This window comes from Papio anubis, chromosome 14, assembly GCF_008728515.1.
Source record: "Papio anubis isolate 15944 chromosome 14, Panubis1.0, whole genome shotgun sequence".
Lineage (NCBI taxonomy): Eukaryota > Metazoa > Chordata > Mammalia > Primates > Cercopithecidae > Papio > Papio anubis.
The window spans coordinates 30,248,776-30,273,827 of record NC_044989.1 but is presented as its reverse complement, the minus strand read 5'-3'; the positions used below and the strand labels follow the sequence as shown (position 1 = coordinate 30,273,827).

At 43.6% G+C, this 25,052-nt stretch overlaps 1 protein-coding gene across 11 annotated transcripts in view; it reads right to left on the bottom strand.

The window, feature by feature from the left end:
- The window catches only part of LCLAT1 (lysocardiolipin acyltransferase 1), a 226,405-nt gene extending 204,611 nt beyond the window's left edge, over positions 1–21,794 (bottom strand). For 2 of the 11 annotated variants that reach the window (XM_021924712.2, XM_017947410.3), the window contains exon 1: positions 13,732–14,559. The gene's annotated coding sequence lies outside the window, so the exon portion shown is untranslated. Of the gene's footprint in view, positions 1–13,187; positions 14,560–21,772 lie in introns of those variants that run through there. The other 9 variants (XM_009183933.4, XM_021924713.2, XM_009183940.4 and 6 more) reach the window with 9 other exon arrangements.
- Between the last annotated feature and the right edge of the window lie 3,258 nt (positions 21,795–25,052).

Below are 25,052 nucleotides of genomic sequence, written 5' to 3'. Positions count from 1 at the left end.
AATGCCAAAAGCCAGGCCGGGCGCGGTGGCTCAAGCCTGTAATCCCAGCACTTTGGGAGGCCGAGACGGGCGGATCACGAGGTCAGGAGATCGAGACCATCCTGGCTAACACGGTGAAACCCCATCTCTACTAAAAATTACAAAAAACTAGCCGGGCGAGGTGGCGGGTGCCTGTAGTCCCAGCTACTCGGGAGGCTGAGGCAGGAGAATGGCATGAACCCGGGAGGCGGAGCTTGCAGTGAGCCGAGATCCGGCCACTGCACTCCAGCCTGGGTGACAGAGCAAGACTCCGTCTCAAAAAAAAAAAAAAAAAATGCCAAAAGCCTGGCCACTGGGCCTCAGAATGCCAGCAGCCCAGGATTCCTTCTAAGCTGTGCCCTGTCTATGTGGGCCCCCACTGGAGGTCGGACTGTCTGACTCACATCAGCGCTGCTCCTAAAGCCCCTGGAGCCCAAACCCAACGTTCCTTGGCCGATTCTTTCCCAGATCTCCTTGGCTTAGCAGCTGAAGACTGACGCTACCCGATCACCTCAGAAAACCCCCTGGACCATCAGGTAACTCTTACGGTAGAGGATAAGTCAGTCCTGTTCTTAATCAATATGGAGGCTACCCACTCCACATTACCTTCTTTTCAAGGGCGTGTTTCCCTTGCCTCCATAACTGTTATGGGTATTGAAGGCCAGGCTTCTAAACCTCTTAAAACTTCCCAACTCTGGTGCCAACTTACACAATACTTTTAAGCACTCCTTTTTAGTTATCCCCACCTGCCCAGCTTCCTTATTAGATCGAGACATTTTAACTAAATTATCTGCTTCGCTGACTATTCCTGGGCTACAGCCACACCTCATTGCCGCCTTTTCCCCCAGTTCAAAGCCTCCTTCGCATCCTCTCCTTGTATCTCCCCACCTTAATCCACAAGTATAGGATACCTCTACTCCCTCCTTGGCAACAAATGATGCACCACTTACCATCTCATTAAAACCTAATCACCCTTACCCCACTCAACGCCAGTATCCCGTCCCGCAGCACGCTTTAAAACGATTAAAGTCTGTTATCACTCACCTGTTACAGCATGGCCTTTTAAAACCTATAAACTCTCTTACGATTCCCCCATTTTACCTGTCCAAAAACCGGACAAGTCTTACAGGTTAGTTCAGGATTTGTGCCTTATCAACAAAATTGTTTGGCCTATCCACCCCGTGGTGCCAAACCCATATACTCTCCTATCCTCAATACCTCCTTCCACAACCCATTATTCTGTTCTGGATTTCAAACATGCTTTCTTTACTATTCCTTTGCACCCTTCATCCCAGCCTCTTTTCGCTTTCACTCGGACTGACCCTGACACCCATCAGGCTCAGCAAATTACCTGGGCTGTACTGCCGCAAGGCTTCACAGAAAGCCCCCATTACTTCAGTCAAGCCCAAATTTCTTCCTCATCTGTTACCTATCTCGGCATAATTCTCATGAAAACACATGGGCTCTCCCTGCTGATCGTGTCTGGCTAATCTCCCAAACCCCAATCCCTTCTACAAACAACAACTCCTTTCCTTCCTAGGCATGGTTAGGTACTTCCGCCTTTGGATACCTAGTTTTACCATCCTGACTAAACCATTACATAAACTCACAAAAGCAAACCTAGCTGACCCCACAGACCCTAAATCCTTTCACCACTTCTTTCCGTTCCTTAAAAACAGCCCTAGAAGCTGCCCCAACACTAGCTCTCCCTAACTCATCCCAACCCTTTTTCATTACACACAGCCAAAGTGCAGGGCTGTGTGGTCGGAATTCTTACACAAGAGCTGGGACTGCGCCCTGTAGCATTTTTATCCAAACAACTTGACCTTACTGTTTTAGCCTAGCCATCATGCCTCCGTGCAGCCACCCTAATACTTTTAGAGGCCCTCAAAATCACAAATTATGCTCAACTCACCCTCTACGGTTCTCATAACTTCCAAAATCTCTTTTCTTCCTCACACCTGACACATATACTTTCTGCCCTCCCCAGCTCTTTCAGGTACACTCACTCTTTGTTGAGTCTCCCACAATTACTATTGTTCCTGGCCCAGACTTCAATCCGGCCTCCCACATTATTCCTGATACCACACCTGACCCCCATGACTGTATCTCCCTGATACACCTGACATTCACCCCATTTCCCCATATTTCCTTCTTTCCTGTTCCTCACCCTGATCACACTTGGTTAATTGATGGCAGTTGCACCAGGCCTAATCGCCACACATCAGCAAAGGCAGGCTACATTGAGGCTACTGCTCTGGCCCCATCCACTACCTCTCAGCAAGCCAAACTCATTGCCTTAATTCGGGCCCTTACTCTTGTAAAGGGACTACGCATCAATATTTATACTGACCCCATATCCTGCACCACCATGCTGTTTCATGAGCTGAAAGGTTTCCTCACTACACAAGGGTCCTCCATCATTACTGCCTCTTTAATAAAAATTCTTCTCAAGGCTGCTTTACTTCCAAAAGAAGCTGGAGTCATTCACTGCAAGGGCCATCAAAAGGCATCAGATCCCATCGCTCAGGACAACGCTTATGCTGATAAGGTAGCTAAATTGCAGCTTGTGTTCCAACTTCTGTCCTTCATAGCAGTTTTTCTCCTTCTCATCTGGTCACTCCCACCTACTCCCCCACTGAAACTTCCACCTATCAATCTCTTCCCACACAAGGCAAATGGTTCTTGGACCAAGGAAAATATCTTCTTCCAGCCTCACAGGCCCATTCTATTCTGTCGTCATTTCATAGCCTCTTCCGTGTAGGTGACAAGCTGCTAGCCCGCCTCTTAGAACCTCTCATTTCCTTTCCATCGTGGAAATCTATCCTCAAGGAAATCACTTCTCAGTTGTTCCATCTGCTATTCTACTACTCCTCAGGGATTGTTCAGGCCCCCTCCCTTCCTTACACATCAAGCTCGGGGATTTGCCCCTGCCCAGGACTGGCAAACTGACTTTACTCACATGCCTCGAGTCAGGAAACTAAAATACCTCTTGGTCTAGGTAGACACTTTCACGGGATGGGTAGAGGCCTTTCCCATAGGGTCTGAGAAGGCCACCGCGGTCATTTATTCCCTTCTATCAGACATAATTCCTTGGTTTGGCCTTCCTACCTCTATACAGTCCAATAACGGACTGGCCTTTACTAGCCAAATCACCCAAGCAGTTTCTCAGGCTCTTGATATTCAGTGGCGCCTGGTTTTACCTCAAACTGCCACCCTTAAGTCTCACTTTAAGTAGACAGAAGATCTTCAGTGACAAAGTACACTCCAATACTTTCACCCTGATGAAGTCCTATTCTTTACTTTTATACTTACTATTATTCTCGTTCCCGTTCTTATGCCACCCTCTACCTCTCCCCAGCTATCTCCACCACACTATCAATCTCAGTCACTCTCTCCTAGCCGTTTCTAATCCTTATTTAACAAATACTTGCTGGCTTTGCATTTCTCTTTCCTCCAAAATCGCAGAGGCCTTGACTTACTCACTACTAAAAAAAAAAAAAAAAAAAAAAAGGGGGGGGGGGGGGACTTTGTATATTGTTAAATAAGAGTGTTGTTTTTACCTAAATAAATCTGGCCTGGTATATGACAACATAAAACTAGCTCCTTCAGTGTCTTACTGGCCAATTCATGCATCTCAATTTCTACCCTATGTTTTCCTCCATAAAAAAGTAATCCCTGTCCAACTTTCGCTTCCAGCAAGATCAAATAGATGTAGTTTTTCCTACTGCTCTAGCTAAGTACAACTAAAAATCCTAGCCACTATATGTAAAACAAATACGGGAAGACTCTGGACTCTGAAGCTACAGATAAGGCAAACCAGATAGGCACCTTGGGACCCATGGAAAACATGGTGGTGAGTTCCCTGGGTTTTCTTTTCGCCTCAACATATACCACAGACAACGAGCTTAAAAACAAAAACAAACAAAAAACAAAACACAAACCCCTGCTCTCCTAAGCCAAAGAACTGAACAACAACATGCCCTCCAGCCAATACCACAGAAAAAAACTGGCCCACCCCCACCCACAAAAGCAAAAGCCATGTGGGGAGCCTAAGTTTCCACCCTTATGAGGCAGTAATGTTGTTCAGGTGTGTCTACCCCTTATCCCTACAGGGGAGATACTGGAGAATTCTAGACTTCCTTCCCTGCCAGGTGGTAATAAAACCACCTTCCCCTGCCAGGGAGTATCTGTGGAGACCACCTGGAGAGCCTGGGTTTCTCCTCCCACCTGGCAGTAATGAGACATCCCTCCTGATCCCTACTGGCGTGGTATCTATCAGAGGAGGCCTAGAGTCAGTTTCACCGCAGCCCAGGGGTAAGAAGGCCATCCCCTCCCAGTAGTATTAGTAGAGTCCTAAAGAGGGGCTCACACTCCTACAACTGCCCAGCAGTAATGAGGACGCCCACTTTGTGTGTCAATGGATCAGTTCCTCAAAAGCACAAACTACCACAACTCACCCAAAATTAAATGGATTATCTGAATAGCCCTAATAACTGTTAAAGAAACTGAATGAAGCCTTCGAAAAAGAAATCTGGCCCAGATCATTTCATTAAAGAATTCTACCAACGTTTAAAGAATTAAGATCAATTCTACACAATCTCTTCCAGAAAACAGAAGCATAGGGAGCACTTCCAATTTTTTTTTTTAGACAGGGTCTCACTCTGTCACCCAGGCTGGAGTTCAGTGGCATGATCACGGCTCACTGCAGGCTCAAGTGATCCTCCTGCTGCAGCCTCCCAAGTAGCTAGGACTATAGGTGCATGCCACCACATCTGGCTACCTTTTTAATTTTTTTTTTATAGAGTCAGGGCCTCCCTATGTTGCCCAGGCTGGTTTCAACTTCTGGGCTCAAGCAATCCTCCAGAGGATGGTTTCGGGCTCCCAGATTACAGGCGTGAGCCACCACACTCAACCTAAAAGGGAGATCTAACTGCAGACAGAAGTGGAGAAGGCCATAATGTGACCAAAGAAGGAGAGATTAATAATATAACCATAAACCAAGGAATGCCATCAGCCACCAGAAGCTAGAAGAGGCAAGGAGCAGATTCTCCCCCAGATCTTCCAGAGGTGGCATGACCCTCTGACACTGTGATCTTGGCTGACTGATACTGATTTCAGAATTCTGGCCTCCAGAACGTTGAGAAATAAATGCCTGACGTTTTAAGCCACCGTGTTTGCAGTAATTTGTTATGGCAGCCACAGGAAACTGGTATAAATACCTCCCCATCTCCAAATAAATATGTATGCAAAAGGCATACATATTTGACTAGCCTTAAGTACAAATGCAAAAGAGAAAATCAGATACAATTTCAGAGTTCCTCATTCAAAATGATAATATAACACTCCTAATTTTTTTATAAAGTATAGATAAAAAGAGAAATAAATACAGCTTTGGAAATTATATCCACTGGATCCAATTATATCCAATGTATACTCAGTTCCCTGAAGATTAGCCTACTCAATAGACAAGAACTGTTTATCAAGTAGCCAAGCAAAATTGAAGACTCAATCTTTATTAACTCTGACTTCTACTATATTTCTTCTCTGAAGGAAAGAGAAGCTAAATTGTATAGGTTTCATTACTACCATAAAGAAATTCAACAAAATAAGGTCACTCTGGCACTCCTTGGAGTCCTCTAGATTATTTCCATCCTGCTTCTCTACCGCCTTCCCATTCTTAGTGAACAAAGCAAACATAATTCTTGCTTTAATTTAATCAATTGGTCTTAATGAACCACCACGTTAAAAATATAAACAACCTAGGGCCAGGTGCAGTGGCTCACGCCTGTAATCCCAACCCTTTGGAAGGCCGAAGAGGGAGAATCAGATGAGCTCAGGAGTTCGGGACCAGCCCAAGCAACACAGAGAGACTTCATCCCTACAAAAAAAATATATATATATATAGAAAAATTGGCCAGGTGCGGTGGCACATGCCTGTAGTCCCAGCTACTCTGGGAAGCTGAGCTGGGAGGATCACTTGAGTCCATGCATTCAAGGTTACAGTGAGCTGTGATCAGGCTACTGCAATCCAGTCTGGGCAACAGAGTAAGACTCCGTCTCTACAAAAATAAAAAATGAAAAAACCTAACTTTAAATCTGCAGTCACTCTCATTAAGAAGTATGTTAACCCAGTAAACTCTTCAGGTTGAGCACTACATCATAAAATTTCATTATGTGTATGATTATAACACAAACAATAAACCTGGTAATATATTTTACTGAATTTCGAAATGATACAATGGAACATGCAAGACTATCAAAACAATCATTATAACACATGAAAGGGGAAAAGGCAAAAAGGATGTCTCATTTAAATCTCCCACATTATAGACAGACTCACCCTAAGTAGCTACAGTAAGTTACATTCAGCATGGATATTCAGAAACTTTGGACATAATTTGTAATACAAGGCACACTCACTGAAATAATCCCTTACACTTAAAGCCACACAAGTACAGTATATTTTAAATTTACAGTAGATTAAAATAGGCATTATAGCATAGCAATTAAGAGCACAGACTCTGAAACTAGACTGCATAGGTTCAAATCCATGCCCCGTACCTTCTTGGGGCTTCTGTTTCCTCATAAGCAAAATGAAGATAATAACAGTACTTGTATTTACTTCACAGTGGAAGCTGAGAGGGTTAAAGGAGTTAAAAACTTAAAGCATTTAGAACAGAACTCAGTATACACCTGGCACTCACACATTATTAAAAGAGAGGGTCGCTATTACTACCTATGGTCTTCATAACAGTTTCATGGCTACTATGTTTACTTTTCATCATAGAAAACCTAGAGGTGATGAAATCTCAGTGACCTCTGTACTGAAGGCATTGATTTGTGTTTATCTCCTTCTCTACACAGTAAAGCTCAAAGACATAAATCGTGTCTTATTTAAAACTCTGTCCCCATTACCAAGTCCATGGTGTGTGTCCAAAAATGATCAAGTTTAGTCAAGAAATATTTTGGTGTTTAAGCTACCCCAACTTTCAATCATTTTCCTCCCTAACTCTACACAGGTAAATTTTTATTTAAAGGCTACACAAAAAGAAAAAAATAATTCTAAGACAGTATTTATATTATGAAAGCAGAAATGGTCAGAGCCACAGCCAAGGCTGCCTTTCCCAAGATACCTAAACATTCCAGTGGGGCAAGAGTCCCTGTTAAGAGGTAAAAACAATCCCCTCAGTCCATGCTCCCAGTCACATGGAGCTGGAAGAGCTGGAAAAACCACCACCACCACTCATTCCTCTTTCTTCATCATTTATTCTTATCTTCATCTAGCATTTCCCTTCTTTTTTTTTTTTTTTTTTGAGGCGGAGTCTTCACTCTGTCGCCCAGGCTGGAGTGCAGTGGCGCGATCTCGGCTCACTGCAAGCTCCACCTCCCGGGTCCGCGCCATTCTCCTGCCTCAGCCTCCCAAGTAGCTGGGACTACAGGCGCCCACCACCGCGCCCGGCTAATTTTTTGTGTTTTAGTAGAGACGGGGTTTCACCGTGTTAGCCAGGATGGTCTCGATCTCCTGACCTCGTGATCCGCCCGCCTCGGCCTCCCAAAGTGCAGGGATTACAGGCGTGAGCCACCGCGCCCGGCCAGCATTTCCCTTCTTTGTGACACCACCACTAGATACCAGCTCACCACATGCTATCCCTCTCCTCCATGAGTTCTCCCAAGGGAATTAACTATATACACTTACATAAAACAGATGTGATCTCCTATTTGAGATGAAAAACTAAGGGTACCATAACTCTTCCCTTTATCTTTGTCCCTAGAACAGTAATCCACTTTCTCTGAGGAAGTGAACAACTGAAGTCTTCAGGAATCTCAGCAGTGAAAGGCTGCAGACGGTTCTGTAACCACCTGTGAAAGGCGGTTAATCCTCTACTGTCAGCTTTCACTGATGGCAACCCCTCATATGTCTCTTCCATTTGCCTCCTGAGTTTTTACAGTAGGATCCCTATGGCCCTACTGCCACAAGGAGAGGACAAGGTAAAGGTGTGAATAAACCTCATAAGACTTTCTTGGGACATTACCTCACAGCCATAGGGAACACACTGAAGGTTTTTCTTAGCTCACTGCATTAAAAACCTTGCAGCCAAAGGAATTACAGCAGTCCTCATTATCCAATAGCAATTAGTGTCTCATGGGGAGAGGACCACACAGCCATTTCTCTTTAACAAGGACCATATTTTTGTAATGAAGAAAAAGAGATCTGCTTAGAATTTTCCCAAAAAAAAAAACAAAAAAATCTATTATGTTCATAAAATATCATGTATTATACTGATCAAAATTTAGATTACACTTTGCAACTATGCATTAATTCTTAGGACAAAAAACTAATGAATAGATGGAGTGCTTGGGGCACAATTTTGTGACCAAATCGTAAAACAGCATGATGTGACAGCCTTAATTTCACATTTGCCTTTTGCAAAACAATTATATAAAAGTCATTTTAGCCAAAAAAAAATTATACTTTTCTTCATTTGTCTCCTGGAGCCTCTCACACCCCTTTTAAATTCTTTTAAAGTACCTCTTTCATAATTATCCCTGCTGTTTTTTCTCATTTAAAGTGTTCTTGCATTGCCATACTCTCACTAGAGCCTCTTTTTTATTATTAAAGTATGTACATAAAGAGCACAAATCTTCATATTTTTACACATTCTGAATTTTTACATATACATATACCCGTGTAACCACCACACATCTCAATGTAAAAATGTTGCAAGAAGGTTCCCTCATGCCCTTTCCCAGTCATTACCACCACCACCACCAACCCAGAGTAATCACTATTCTGACTTCTGTCACCAGAGAAGTACTGTACTTATTTCTGAACTTCATTTAAATGGAATCATGCAGTGTACAATCTTATGTCTGACTTATGTCTGTAAGATACATCCATGTTGATACATATATCCATAATTCATTGTCTTTTATTGGTTCTGCAGTGTTTCATCTTATAAATATATCACAATTTACTCATCCATTCTACTGCTGATGTACAACTGAGTTATAACCAATTTTTGATCATGAATAAAGGCATTATAAACATTCTTTAACATGTTTTTTTAGTAGGCACAAGCATTAGTTTCTCTTGAGTATACCTAGGAACGAATGCAAGCATTTGATCACGGGTAGGAGTAGACAAAGCCACAGTCTTCCAAAGTGACTGTACCATTTGACACCCCCACCAACAATATGTAAGAGATCCAGCTGGTCTACACTCTTGCCAACACTGGAACTGTCCATCTTTTTAATTTTAGTTATTCTGGAAGGTGTATAGCAGTATCTCATTATTGTTTTAATTTATATTTCCCACTGACAAATAATGTTAAGTACCTTTTTATATGCATACTGGCCATTCTGAGACTCTCTAATAGAAAGTACCTGTTCAAGACGCCTACACATTTTTTAAATGATTTTTCTCATTAATTTTTTTATGCTACACATACACACACACACACAGAGCATGAGTCCTTGGTCAGATATATAAATTGCAAATTTCTTCTTCCAGTCCATATTTTGCTCTTCATTTTCTTAGTGGTGTCTTTAGATGAAGAGAAGTTCCCAAGTTTAATGAACTCTGAAGACAAATTTATCAATCATTTTCATGATCAGTGCTTTCTGAGTCCTTTTTAAGAATCTCTGCCTATTCTAGGCACTAGTTCTTTATTTGCACTTATGGTTTCAGTAGTTCTCCCCCTACCTTTGACTTCATGAAATCCTGCCTCTTTTGCAAGATTTGCACCCCCTACCTTGTAGTCGATTTGCACTGCATTCATGTTATGTTGTTAGGTGCTGGACAACTTTAGTGTTACACAAGTTCAAGTGGAGATCAGCTTTAAAACTAGAGAAATCATCAGTGATTACTTCCATATTACAATGATTTCTGTACAAATATATTCAAAACCTAATGTAAAAAGAAAAAAATTTCTAATACCCACTATCCTAGCATTTTTCCCCCAAACATACCTTAAGATGATTCTTTCTACACCTTTTAAACAAATAACTTCCTGCTCTATCCTTTTTCCTAAATTAGTTAAGAAGACCTCCAATTTCCAACCATATAGTTCCAAAGAAATAAACCTTACTCTTACGGCAAGCACGTATTCCCTTCCACAACCCTGTTATCTTCACATCCAATCACTCTCACAACATGCTTTCAAAATGTGTGTGGAATGTGAACTCTGCTCTGCCACAGCCAATGCCTGGTTCCTTCCCTCACCATCTCTTGTCTGGAGTATGCAAACTGTCCTTAACTGGTCTCCTCTTTACAGTCTGTCTTTCACCCTGTCACCAAAGTCACCTTTCAAAAACATAAAGTTGAGGTTATGCATCTAACGAGCTCCTTCTACAGTTCCCACTGTCTGCAGGATAAAGTCACTCTCTTAGCTAAGAGTTCACAACCTGGCTCTAACCTTTCCTGGCTTCCCTCCCAGCAACACCTACAATACTCTGGTCTGACCCCTGGACACCATGAGCTCTCACTTGTCCTGGCTTTGCTCTGCTTCTCCCTATGCCTTTATCCTCCAGTTAGCTCCCTTCCTCTTCTGGCCAGACCCACCCCAGAAGAAGTAACTGTTCCCTTTTATGTGCTCTCACAGCTCTCTGCACCCACAACTATATTTGAGTTCTTATCACACTTTATTAGTTAATCATTTATTTATTTGTCTCAACTGTCTACAAACTTCTGGACCTGGGACTTCTCCCTGAATTCCTCAAGGGTAGGGTCAGGAGTTAATGTTTACATCCTAAAGACTTGGCGGGGCTATTCCATAAAGGTTCAATGAAAGAATAAATGTCCTAGTCACTTTTACTCATCCTATTTTTTCAATAAATAAAGACTGGAAAAATTAGCACAAGTATATCAAAACAACAAGCTTAACTAAAATCAGTTTTCTTTTAAAAGTCCCCCAGCAAATTATTCTTTTAAAAAAATGTAATAAAAACAAAAATCTCAATTACTGATTTGTGCTTCCTGATAGAAATTAGTCATAACTGGCCAGGCACGGTGGCTCACACCTGTAATCCCAACACTTTGGGAGGCCAAGGCAGGCGGATCACCTGAGGTCGGGAGTTCAAGACCAGCCTGACCAACACGGAAAAACCCCGTCTCTACTAACAATACAAAATTAGCCAGGCGTAGTGGCACATGTCTGCAATCCCAGCTACTCCAGAGGCTGAGGTAGGAGGATCACTTGAACCTGGGAGGCAGAGGTTATGGTGAGCTGAGATGGTGCCATTGCACTCCAGCCTGGGCAACAAGAGCAAAACTCCCTCTTAAAAAAAAAAAAAAGAAATCAATCATACCTCTGTTTCAAAACAAATTTTTAACTAATGGGCAACAAAAGTAAGATGAATATACCACTTAACCAAGGTAAATGTAATTGTTACCACACAACTGGATGCCAATGGAATAAAACATGATTATTTACACAACTAAAAGATCACAAACAAAACTACTGGCTTGAAATATGTGTTCATTCTAGGACATCGCTGGAGCCTTTGAAAAAATATATATATACATAAAAAATGAAAAATTTGTGCATATATTAATGTTTCCCCTTAATACGTAACACATCTGTATGTCGCAGGAAGATAGTATGCATAGTGGTAGTAAGACAGTAAGAACACAGGCTGGAAACACAATGCTAATTGTGTGACATGGACAAATTACTTAAACGTCAACGTGCTTCAGTTTCCTCACCTGCAAAATAAAGATAATAAATGTATCCACCTCACAGTGATGCTAGACGACTGAGTTGGCACATGTAAGTCCCCGATTCAGAGCCTGGCATAGTACATGAATACAGAGGAATAAATTTCAAATATTTTCACTGTTTTTTTAACTTTTTTTAAGCCCTTTTACACACACTGTCTTTTCTTTTCCTCCCAACAGTTTAATGAGATTGTTTGAACACGAAATACTAACTTTAGAGATAAGACACCAATAGTAAAGTTGTATGATTACCCTTTTTTTTTTTTTTTTTTGAGACGGAGTCTCCATCTGTCGCCCAGGCTGGAGTACAGTGGCACGGTCTCGGCTCACTGCGAGCTCTGCCTCCCGGGTTCATGCCATTCTCCTGCCTCAGCCTCCCAAGTAGCTGGGACTACAGGCACCCACCACCACGCCCAGTTAATTTTTTTTTTTTTTTTTTTTTTTTTGTATTTTTAGTAGAGACAGGGTTTCACCGTGTTAGCCAGGATGGTCTCGATCTCCTGACCTTCTTCTGATCCACCCGCCTCGGCCTCCCAAAGTGCTGGGATTACAGGCGTGAGCCACCGGCCCGGCCACCCTAAGACATTTTTAAGTGGCAGAGTTTGGACTAGAATCCACACATAATCTTAACCCCAGGCCAAACTGACCAAATCTCCACGGATCCAGTTTGGAAGAAAGAATCTTTTGGGTTTTCCCCATTGCTTCCTCCTCGTTGTCAGCAACAGCCAGCCTAAAGACCTCATGGGGGCAAATGCAGAGGACCACGTGTTCAAACTAAAAAGTAGAAGAAGCCTAACTTTCACAGAAACTGACACATAGTTGGCCCTCCAGAGATGGCAGCTATTGACTGAAACTTACAAGCACTATTACATTTTTCTCAGTTACAGAACAAAGTACTACTCCACAAAATCAAGTCTACTACCAAAAACAAAAGTCACTTAATACTATGCTTATCTGTCATATTAAGCATATCTAAGTCCAATGTGCAACAGAAACCTAGACAAAAAAGTGGTAAGATTTATTTTTATTAATCTCAAAAAACATGTTTCACAAAAAGGGCTTTCATCATCAGTTTTTTGAAAACTAACCCAAGTAGTTATATTTCATGACATGATGTTTCTTTGAACAAATAAGTTAACGATATGATTAAATATTTCACCTTGGTAATGCCTTCAACACATTTGTTCAATACTTTTCTTGGGCTTAAAGTGACTCTCAATCCCTAATCTCATCTACTGCCAGGTACACAAGAAACACAGTTAATGAACTTTAAAGGCAGATGCAATGTTTCCAGGGAAGTCATCTGAACCAGAGAAGTACAAGCAAGCAAATCATCTCCACCACCACGTCTAAGTGCCTTATCTTTCAACTTCTTTTCTTCAAATGGGCAATTAGAAGCTAAAATACACCTTAAAAATCAGGTTTGGCATCCGCCCTGGCTAGGGCCTACCTTTCTTTACGCGGCACTGCCACTCTGGCACCTACAGGCAGGCCTTTGGCGCCTGCAGGACTCACAGGGAAGGCAGCCCCAGGCCCTGCTCTCCACAGCTCTCGTCGAAGCCCTGCACGTGGTGGCCACTTGAGACGTTTTAGTGGATGGGATTCGACAGTGGCTGAGCTCAGGTTGCGTTCCGGGAGGGCGCAGCTCCCAGACCCGCTGTGGTTGCAGGAGGAAGGTTTTGACGCTCCTAGCGTAAACAGCGACGGGACACTCTTCGCCCCGCTGCTACCTAGCCCTCGCTGCTAGCGCGGCCCCTCCGCACCCGACGCCTCCGCCAGCCTCCAGGATTCATTTCCCTGCGCCTCCTCCCACCTGAGCCAGCGACGCCACCGCCACCTGCACCGGACCCCAACTCCCAAGCCAGGGGCCGTTACCCAAGGTCGCGGCCCGGGGGAGGCCCACGTCTCAGGAGGAAAAGCCCGGGCTACAGCTCCCGCTCCTGCACCTCTAAGATCCCCCGGCCGCCGCCATTTTCCTTGCGCCGTAACCTCACCTGACAGTTCCAGCCGCCCACCTGTGACAAGCAGGGCACGCCGCGCGACGCCGAGTGGGGTGCGTGGGCAAGCTGGGACTCCGTAAGGGTCACAACCTCCGAGCGGAACCCGCCGTTAATTCATCCAGAAGCGCGGAGGCGTCCGGCCGTCGCCCTAGTAATGCGTCCCGGAAGGCTACGTCCTGATTGGCTGCAAGAGCCGTGTCGCAACGGCGTCCCCGGCTGCGTGGGAAGCCCGGGTCCGCGGCGCCCCGCGCCTGCTCCACAGCCCGGGATACCCCCGGGTGCCTTTCTTTGAGAGCTCCTTTAAAGAGGCCGCGCTTATTTCCTCGTCTGTCCTCCTGGAGAGGAGGGACCCACGGAACGGTGGGGTGTAAGGATAAGAAAATAACGAAATAGGAAATTAGCGGAGGTCATTTGTCCCAGGAAACCTAATGTTTCATTCAACCCCTAGAGCTGCAAAATGGAAAACAGAAATCTGGGAGTTTAATTTACAAGCCTAAATTGGGTGCGCGAAGACACAGGACAAATCAGTAATAGAAACAGCTCTAGAACCCAGGTTCCCTCATCAGGAGCACAAAGTTTTTCCAGCATGCTCAGTGTTTCCCCAGTCCTAGAAAATGTTTCCTCCCAGTTCCCATAGCAACTTCATCACACTGCTCCAAAGGTCTCCTTCACCTACCATGGTGTGTCTGTCCCCTAACCTACTAGATTGCAAGCCCCTGAATGGTGGGGACTGTGATTAAACCCCTTTTCATTTCCCTTAAGCAATGCCCTCCTCAACTTGGCCTTCAACAAATACAATAAGAATCTTATAAATAATAAACATAGCTACACATCACACACAGCCACTCATCAGTAGTTCATGTGTGTCTATACGTTTCATCCGTTTATTCAACAAGGCACAGAGGAGTGAATATTTTTAAAATTACAAAGTTCCTGACCTCACAAAATTTATGGTATAATAATAATGACCGTCTACATTTTGGCTGCATAGCTTCAACATAGCTAAATTATATCCCCAAATTCCCTGTAAATCAAAGATTCCTGTGCTATTTTCCTAAATCAGCTTCATAATTTCTCTAAGTTTGTTCCAGAACATTTTAGTATTTAAGATGTGCTAAAATTGCATCAGAAAGTGAAGAATGACTACAGAGAGAAACACCAGAACAAAAGTCAATTCTACCAATTATGCCTATGACCTTAGGCCTCCTTTTTACCTTTAAAATAAGATTACTGGAATAAAAGATCTCTAAATTCGTTTTTGTTGTTGTTAAGAGTTGGCCTGGCTATGCTCCAGAACCTTCAAGGGCTGTGCTGTGGTTCTTTGGGGGCTTGCCAGAGGCTCTTCATAGCTTTTGCAACTCGATTGCAGAGAGTTCTAGCATCATGAGGTGTGTCCGGTGATACAGCCCAAAAGGCAAGGCTGCACTAACCACAGAGGACAGAGCTGGGCCCTTTCTTTTTTCTTTTTCTTTCTTTCTTTTTTTTTTTTTTTTTTTTTTTTTTGAGACAGGGTCTCACTCTGTCACCTAGGCTGGAGTGCAGTGGCGTGATTGTGGCCCACTGCAACCCCCGCCTCCCGGGCTCAAGCAATCCTCCCACCTTAGCCTCCAGACTAGCTGGAACTACAGGCACCTGCCACCATGCCCAGCTAATTTTTGTGTTTTTTGTTGAGACAGGATTTCACCATGTTGCCAGGCTGGTCTCAAACTCCCAAGCTCAAGCTATCCACCCACCTCGGCCTCTCAAAGTGCTGGGATTAGAGGCTTGAGCCACCGCACCTGGCCCTGAGCCCTTTCTTGATCTGAGCTACTCATCACTAGCCACCTTCCACATCAACTGCTAAATGGATAGGAGCAGAATTCCCAAGGGAAAATATGCTGATTTCTAAACTCTAAGAGATCTACTAAGTGTCATGTCATGCTTCTTTCCTTTTGATAGAGGTGCAAGGTGTAGTAACATGTTTTTCATTCTGGGAAAAATGTCCTGACATGCCCGATCATTGGACAACTTCAGCATCCAAAACGATGTGTAGTTTACATAATACTATTATACCAGGATCATTCTTTGTTTTGATACATGTTTTATGCTTACACAAGATGTTGGCGTAAGGGGAAACTGGGTAAAGAATATATGGAAAAATCCCTGTACTCTTTTTACATCTCTCCTAAGTCTAAAACTATTCCCCCAGTTTTTTAAATAATTATTTTAAAATATCACCAATGTAGCAAGCTCCTGAATTCTTGTGGGGTTTATCCACCTTTGAAATGTATGTATTTCTTCAAGGCGTCTGGAGAAGTAGTCCCTGACCATTTTGGCACCGGGGACTGCTTTCATGGAAGACAGTTTTTCCATGAACAGGGTGAAGGGTGAAGGGGGTGATTTGGGGATGATTCAACCACATTACATTTATTGTGCAGTTCATTTCTATTATTATTACATTGTAGTATATAACAGTTAAAAAGTGGTGTTAATCTGTGCTCTACTGTCCCAAAGGGACAAGTTTCTGACTCTTTCCTGACCCCGATAACAGAGCATCACAGCTGATGAATTGTTGAACCTCATGAGCCATTGACTTAATAGTCACATTTAATAGGGCACTCTCTGTAATGCTCAGGGACACGCTATGACACACAGGAAATCTCAAGTCCTAGTTCTTATTGTACTTTTGTTATTATGCCCATGTAATTGCTCCCTTTTCTTCAAAATGTGAGAGTAATAAGGGAAAATCTGTGCTCCATAACAGACCTCAGAAAAGAGTCAGGTACATCGCTGCCAATAAAATCGGAGCAAGTCTCTCCCAAGGTAATGAATACAAGGAACATGCAGCCCAGTGCCAGCGGAGGCCACAGATACTTAACTGGAGGCCCAGAGTGGCCCATTTATTATAGCCTATAGTCTCCCTGTTTGCAAAAACTTCTATGAATGAGACTTAGCATTACCTAATATCATCAGTCATCCAGTGAGATTCTGAAATTCAAAAGGCATTTGAAATGAAATGTTTTGATTTCTTGAGATGTGGAGTAAGACATGTCTTTGGTAGCTGAGGAGTTTGGTGCTAAAATGTACAGCTTGGAAGTAGTGACAAATTTACATTAACACAAAACAGCTGTGGAGTCTAGTTATTAATAGTTCTGATTATTCTCTTTTTGCTCCATTTCTCGCCTTTCCCATTCCCCACCCCCATCTTTTTTTTTTTTTTTTTTTTTTTTTTTGAGATGGAGTTTCGCTGTTGTTGCCCAGGCTGGAGTGCAATGGCACCATCCTGGCTCACAATCTCCGCCTCCCGGGTTCAAGCAATTCTCCTGCCTCAGCCTCCCGAGCAACTGGGATTACAGGCATGTGCCATCACACCTGGCTAATTTTGTAGTTTTAGTAGAGATGGGGTGTCTCCATGTTGGTCAGGCTGGTCTCGAACTCCTGACCTCAGGTGATCCACCCCACTCAGCTTCCCAAAGTGGTGAGATTACAGGCATGAGCCACCGCGCCCGGCCCCACCCCCATCTTTATGCTGACTTGTCCTGCTTTCCTCTCCTGACTCCCTGGTCTTTTGCCTCTGGCAGGGTTTAGCCAATGGGAGGCCCTGGCTGGACTCTGCAGGGTGGGCTGAGAAAGAGCCCAAGGCTGCATTTCCCTGGCTCCCTCCCTGTGGGGCTGCAGGGTGGCAGTGGTTTCACGCTTCACCTACTCTAGAGCCCAGCTCTCACTGAGTTCTGGGACCCACTCCCCGCCTTGTCCCTTCAGGCAGGGCCCACAGTGTGCGATGGTCTAACTTACTGTATCTAGCCTCAGGGTGCTTCATTCCCCTCTGTTAATTTCCCTTAACCTTGATTGTACCTTTGTGGTCTCAGAATTAACTCTAACTTAAAGATGACATCCAGGACTCAGGTTCTTTCATTTCTTTTTTTTTTCCTTTTTTTCTTTCTGTTTTTTTTTGTTGTTGTTGTTTGTTTGTTTGTTTTTGACACCAGGCTAGAGTACAGTGGCATGATTTCATCATAGCTCACTGTAGCCTGGGCCCCAGAGATCCTCCTGGCTAAGCTTTCTTAATTTCTTAGAGACAGGGTATTGCCATGTTGCCCAGACTGGTCTTGAACTCGCAGCCCCAGGCAGTCCTCTCACCTCAGCTTCCTGAGTATTTGGGATTACAGGCGTGAACCACAGCACCCAATCAGCTCAGGTTCTTTCTCTCCTTCTGCCCTGCCTTCCTTAGCATATTGGCCTTACGTTTTTATGTTTATTGCCTCATGGCCGCAAGATGGTTGTCACAACTCCAGACATCACAGTCATATCCAAAGGCAAGAAACAATGGGTCAGGCGCAGTGGCTCACACCTATAATCCCAACACTTTAGGAGGCTGAGACGGGCATATCACCTGAGACCAGGAGTTCGATACCAGTCTGGCCAACATGGTGAAACCGTGTCTCTACTAAAAATACCAAACTTAGCTGGATGTGGTGGTGCATGCCTGTAATCCCAGCTACTCAGGAGGCTGAGGCAGGAGACTGTCTTGAATCTGGGAGGCAGAGGTTGCAGTGATCTGAGTTCGTGCCACTGCACCGCAGCCTAGGCAACAGAGCAAGACTCCATCTCAAAAAAAAATAAAAAGAAATGTTTGTTACCTTTTCTTTATTGTTTCTCTAAATAGTAACGACCCTTAAGGCCCCCTTCCAATCTCTTCAACATCTATTTTTGACCCCCACTGAATCATCTCTGATGACCACATAATCACTGTGAGATGGCCATCCCGATACCTATATTGACTGTATTTTCTTATTTTCTGTGTTCTCAATGCTTTGTCATTTGAGGCCTCACTAAAGAACTACCTCTCCCAGGGTTAGCTAAGTTCTTGAGATCGCAAATAACTCTCCCAGGACTGTGCCTTTCATAAGTAAACCAACTAATCCGGACACACAAACCCCCACCTTCTCTAACTGGTTCTTACACTCCGGGCCAATATTCCTCTGCCCTAATCACCCCAGGACCAATGCAGCAGACAACTTGGGACAGCTTCTACACCCCAGAGCCTGCTGAGATCAAACTAGCCTATCCTAAGCCTGCGTGACCTGCCTTGCCCATTCCTTACCATGGAAACCACAATAAAGGCCTTTCCCATGATTTCCTCCTGCTTTGTGTGTGTGTGTTTTTTTTTTTTTTTTTTTTTTTAGATATGAGATCTCACTATGTTGCCAAGCCTTGTCTCAAACTCCTGGACCGAAGTGATCCTCCTCACCTTGGCCTCCAGAAGCAGTGGGATTTCAGGCGTGAGCCACTGCAGTTGGCCTGCTTGTGCATTCTGACCAACCTTTGTGTTCCCCGCTGTGGGCCCACGTGGAGTGACATGTGCTGTCATCTTGACTGTAACAAATTATCTTTTCAATAGAAGTTATATCCCCATCTTTTGGCTGCACCATACCTGAATAACAAGAAAACCTTTTAAAAACAAACCCCTTCTTTTTCTTGGTGGTTTTCTAACCATTTGCCCTCTCTACCCAGGGACCAGCTCTGTGGAGATCTTGGTCCTAGCCTACAATTGTTGTATAATATGATCCTTCCCTAGAGTGGGCTCATATATCCCAAAGTCTTCCCACCAAAGCTTCTACAGCACAAACAAATCTTGCCCTGCTAATATTCACCACCTCTGGAAGTATAACTTAAGTTATGCCAAAGACCACATTCTTTCAGGGTTGAGGAGAAAGAAGTGGGACTGTAGGAAAGTAACTCCATATGCTATAAACTAAGTGATTTAATTTTATTATGACCCCAGAAATAATATATTATCCTCATTCTACAGATGTAAAACCAAGGCTCAGTGTATTATTTTCGTGTTACTACTGTAACAAATCACCATAAATTTAGGGGCTCAAAACAACAGAAATTCATCATCTTCCAGGTCTAGAGGTCAGAAGTCCAAAATCAGTTTTATTGAGTAACGTCAAAGCGTTGGCAGCATTGGTCCCTTCTGGAGATTCAAAGGGAGAATCCATTTCCTTTCCTTTTTCAGCTTCTAGGATCTGTACTACTTGTTCTGTGGCCTTTGCCACCATCTGTAAGGCACATCACTCCAGTCTCCGTTTCCAACATCACTTCACCTTCTCCTCTTCCACAGTAAAATCTCTCTCTGCCTCTCTCTTAGAAGGACATTTGTGATTACATTTACGGCCCACCAGATAATCCAGGATTATCTCCTCATCTCAAAATCCTTAATTTAATCACAATTACACAGTTCCTTTTGCCATATATGGTAACATTCTTAGGCTCCAGGAATTAGGACCTGGATATTTTTGAGAGCTATTCTTCAGTCTCCCACACTGGGATTCACGGGGCTAAAATCAAGGTGTCTGCAGGGCTGCATTGCCTCTGAAGATTCTAGGGGTGATTCCATTTCCTTGCCTTTCTCAGCTTCTGGAGGCCACCTGAGTTCCTTGCCTTGTGGCTCCTTCCTCCACCTTCAAAGTCAGCTGTGTCGCATCTTCAGATCTCACACTGAAAACTCTGCTTCCATCATCACTGAGCCTTCACTAATTCTGACTCTCCTGCCTCTCTCTTTCCTTTATAAGGTTGGGCCTAGAATAATCTAGGAAAATCTCATCCGCAAAGTCCCTTTTGCCATGCAAGGTAACATATTCACAGATTTAGAGGATTAGGACATGGACATCTTTGGGGGGCCGTTATTACTGCCTACCACATACGGACCAAAAGCAGTCCCTGTGGTTGCCGGGGAACGGGGTGGGAAGGAGGAGAAGGGAAAGGCTACAAAGGAGCAGTAGAACACTTTTGGGGAGAAGGTTAGGATTATCTTGACTGGATGATGGTTTCATGGGTGTACACACGCATATGTCAAAACTTAAATTGTACCTCGATATGGTTTGGCTGTGTCCCACCCAAATCTCATCTTGAATTGTATTAATAGTTCCCATTATCCCCATGTGTCATGGGAGGGACTCTGTGGGAGGTAATTTAATCATGGGGGCAGTTACCCTCATGCTACGCTTGTGGTAGTGAGTGAGTTCTCACAAGATCTGATGGTTTTATAAGGGGCTTCCCCCCGCCGCCACCCACTTTGCTCTCATTCTTCTCCTTCCTGGCACTGTGTGAAGAAAGATGCCTTTGCTTCCCTTTCCACCACGATTGTAAATTTCCTGAGGTCTCCCCAGCCATGGAGAACTGTGAGCCAATTAAACCTCTTTCCTTTATAAATTACCCAGTCTCGGCCGGACGCAGTGGCTCCCACCTGTAATCCCAGCTCTTTGGGAGGCCGAGGCAGGTGGATCACGAGGTCAGGAGATTAAGACCATCCTGCCTAATACGGTGAAACCCTGTCTCTACTAAAAATACAAAAAATTAGCTGGGCAAGGTGGCGGGCGCCTGTAGTCCCAGCTACTCGGGAGGCTGAGGCAGGAGAATGGCATGAACCCAGGAGGCGGAGCTTACAGTGAACCGAGATCATATCACTGCACTCCACTCCAGCCTGGGCAACAGAGTGAGACTCCTTCTCAAAAAAAAATAATAATAATAATAAGTTACCCAGTTTCAGGTATGCCTTTATTAGCAGTGTGAGAACAAACTAACACAGATCTTTAAATATGTGCAGTGTGCTGCATGTCAATTATACCTCAATAAAGCTGTTAAGAGAAAACTAAATGAGAAAATAAAACAAACACAAAAAAAGCTGAGGCTCAGAAATCTTGACTAAGTCTGCAGAATTAGATGGTGGTGTAGCCAAAATGCACACTCAGGTGAGTCCATGTCATGCCGAAGGTCATGCCTCTGATGGTGCCTCACTTCTTTATTCTCTCTTCTGTATAATTGAGATGGTAATACCTGCTCCTTAGGAATGGGGGTACATACTAGATGTCCAATATATGGTCATTTCCTTCCCTTTTCCCTTTTAGACCTACCGACTAGCCAGTTTCTAAGTATCCTGGAGTATATTCTGTTTTACAGAATCTGAAAATTATTACTTTCTTCATAAAAGAGAGAAAGGCATCCAAGAAAAATACCGTATGAAGCCAACAGAGTAGTAAAGAGGCCTTACCTTCAGGTATTCTCAGCTATAAATGTCCCAGGCTATAAAATGCAAAGCAACACCCAGGATCAAATATACATGCTTTATTCGCAGAAATCTAGGCTGGTTCATTTTGTTGCCTCGTGATGAGAGACAGTTTCCAGGAACAAATGGGGGGAGGCAAGCATGTGGAAGCTGCCCCATAGTTAGAAACAATGATATGAAAAATGATTGCTGTATCCAAGGTCACAAAGCTCTTTTGACTGATATGCCATGCTTGGGTCATAGTGGTGAAATGAAACAGAACAGTACTCCTGGCTGGTTAAGAAACCCGTCTGTTTCCAGGATTTCTTCAAAAGAAGACAACGTCATTTATGTGTTTTTATCCTTTGTCATCAATGTGTTCATGTGTTTAGAAAACAGTGTCTTCTATTCCTGGATAAATTGAAAATAGCTTGAAAAAAGAGTCCTCATTTCCAGTTTACCCTGGAATTCTTCCCAGGATACTATATACCATGGCTTCCCTATCTTGGATGGGGCTGCCCTAGGCTCTGATTCAAGTTCACCTTGGATTCACTTCCTGTTTCTTGACCTCTGTGTTCGTCTCTTCCACCAAAGTCATGCATGTTTCATGATCACATCAGCTTGTGTTGGTTACATCAATCGACTTAGGGAAATAGGGATAAATAACTCAAGGAAAAAAAAAAATCAGCAACAGGAGGTGAGAGAATAGTAGATGTCTCAATCCTCGGTTTGTCACTAGAAAACACCATCCAGTTCATCGACCTGTAGGCAAACTACCAGTAAGAAGTGAATTTAAAATTTATAGTCATGGTTTCATAAACGCTAAGCATAGCAAAGACAGCGAGATGCAATCCAGTTCCACTGCCACATACCAACTCTATATTTGAGGCAAAGTAGTTTGACTTCCCTGAGCCTCAGTTTTCTCATTTGCAAAATGAGAATAATAAATAGTTCCTGCCTTGTGGAGCTGTGATGAGGTGCTAGTACCTGTAGTATATGCTTAGCAAATGAGAGTTGCCTTCTTTTTACTTCTTCCTTCTATCCATCTCTATCTAATTTGGCTTATGAATTTGCTCCAGTTAAATGCCTCAGGGAGATGAAAATGTGAATGTCAATCAACCTAGAAAGAAAGTGCTTATGCACTATGACCCATGGAGAACCATTAGTCCTCAAAAGCACTGGGCAAGTAGGCAGTTGTGGCCTGCAGCCACAATTTGGCACTGAATCATGTCCTGTTTAGCATTGTTCACTAATTGTTTCAAGTTATTTTCCCTCTCTGAGATTCAATTTCCTAGCTAGTTGTAACATGAGCTTGGATGAGATCCTCTTTAAGCCCTGTCTAATTCTTCTCAGTTCTCTTTTCTGCTCCTATACCCCCATTTACATACAAAAACTCAGAAAATAGAAACAACTATGGAAAGCTAAGCAAATCCCTTACACAGAGCTCAGATTCTCTCCAGTATGATATACAGGCACAGTCTGGGGCCTCTGGTTGCTGCCCAGAACTCTCACCATTTTGCACCATCCTATTATAATACAAAGTCAGTGTCTTTGTATTATAAACCCCACAGCGAGTATCTGATGACAAGACGAACTCCACCCCACAGCGAGTATCTGATGACAAGACGAACTTCTGAGCTCAGGGATTCAAGACCAGCATTCAAAACAGTTCCACTAGAATAAGTTGGTTCAGAGAGTCACTGAAATGGTCACACTTTGTGCTTACTCTCAAGAGCCATGCTTCTAAACTTTAGCTATGCATTAGCATCACCTGGGGAGCTTTCAAAATAGCAGAGATCATCATTGTATTTGGTTTAGGATGGGCCTAGGCAGTGATATTTTTTAAAAGCTCTCCAGGCAATTGTAAGTGCATTCAAGATGGAGAATTATTGATTTAGGTCAGATACTAGAGTGTAATTATTGGGGCCCACCTCTGAGTTTCTGGACACACCGGCAATAACCCTGACAGGCTCTGAGTAGGACTGATGTTGGATGAATCAATGGATGAATGAACAAATAACTGTGAGATAGTATAGTGGCAAGAGTGTTGGACTAAAGGCCAGAAAACCATATTCCCAGCCCTGGCCCAATCACTGTGTAAATACTGTACCAGCAATTATTTTCCCTGAGCCTCCATTTGCTCTCTTGTGAAAAGGGGATAATAAAATCTGCTTTATGTGAAGATAGTGCATGTCAAAGTGCTTTGCATATGTGTACATCATATTGAGAAATTGTTAAAAATAAATCATAACAGCCATCCTAGCCAACTGTTTTTTTTTTAAATAAAACTTGGAACTGCGAATTAATGCAGAAATTGACTGTAGGGTCAGAGTGGGAAGCAGACTCCACACTGCAGCCATGTGGTTCGTGTTCCCCTAGTTTAAACCTAGTGTGATTACTGTATTGGGAGATCGCTATAGGATGTTTGTGCCCCCACGCCCAAATTCATATGTGGTAGCCTAATCCCCAATGTGATGGTATTTGGAGGTGGAGATTGTGGGGGGTATTCATGCCCTTATAAAGAAGAGCTCCCTCTCCCCTTCCATCATAGGAGGACACAGCAGAAAGCATCATCTGTGAACCAGGAAGCAGGTCGTCATCAGACACGGAATCTGCCAGCACCTCGATCTTGGACTTCTCAGACACTAGAACTATGAGCAATACATTTTTGCTGTTTGTAAGCCACCCAGTTTATGATATTCTTTTTTCTTTTTCTTTCTTTTTTATTAAGTTATTTTTTTGTTTTGTTTTGTTTTGTTTTGAAATGGGGTCTTGCTCTGTTGCCCAGGCTGGAGTGCAATGGCACGATCTCGGCTCACTGCAACTCTGCCTCCCAAGTTCAAGCCATTCTCCTGCCTCAGCCTCCTGAGTAGCTAGGATTACAGGCACGCACCATCACACCTGGCTAATTTTTTGTATTTTCACTAGAGACAGGGTTTCACCATGCTGGCCAGGCTGGTCTCGAACTCCTGGCCTCAAGTGATCTGCCTGCCTTGGCCTCCCAAAGTGCTGGGAGTACAGGCGTGAGCCACCATGCCTGGCCTTTAAAAATTTTTTTTTGAGATGGGATCTTGCTTTGTTACCCAGGCTGCAGTACAGTGTTACAATCTCAGTTCACTGCAACCTCCCTGTCCTGTGCTCAAACAATCCTCCAGCCTCAGCCTCCCAAGTAGCTGGGACCACAGGAGCTGCCACCACGCCTGGCTATTTTTTATGTTTTTTTTAGAGATGGGGATTTCACCATGTTGCCCAGGCTGGTCTCCAACTCCTGGGCTCAAGTGATCCC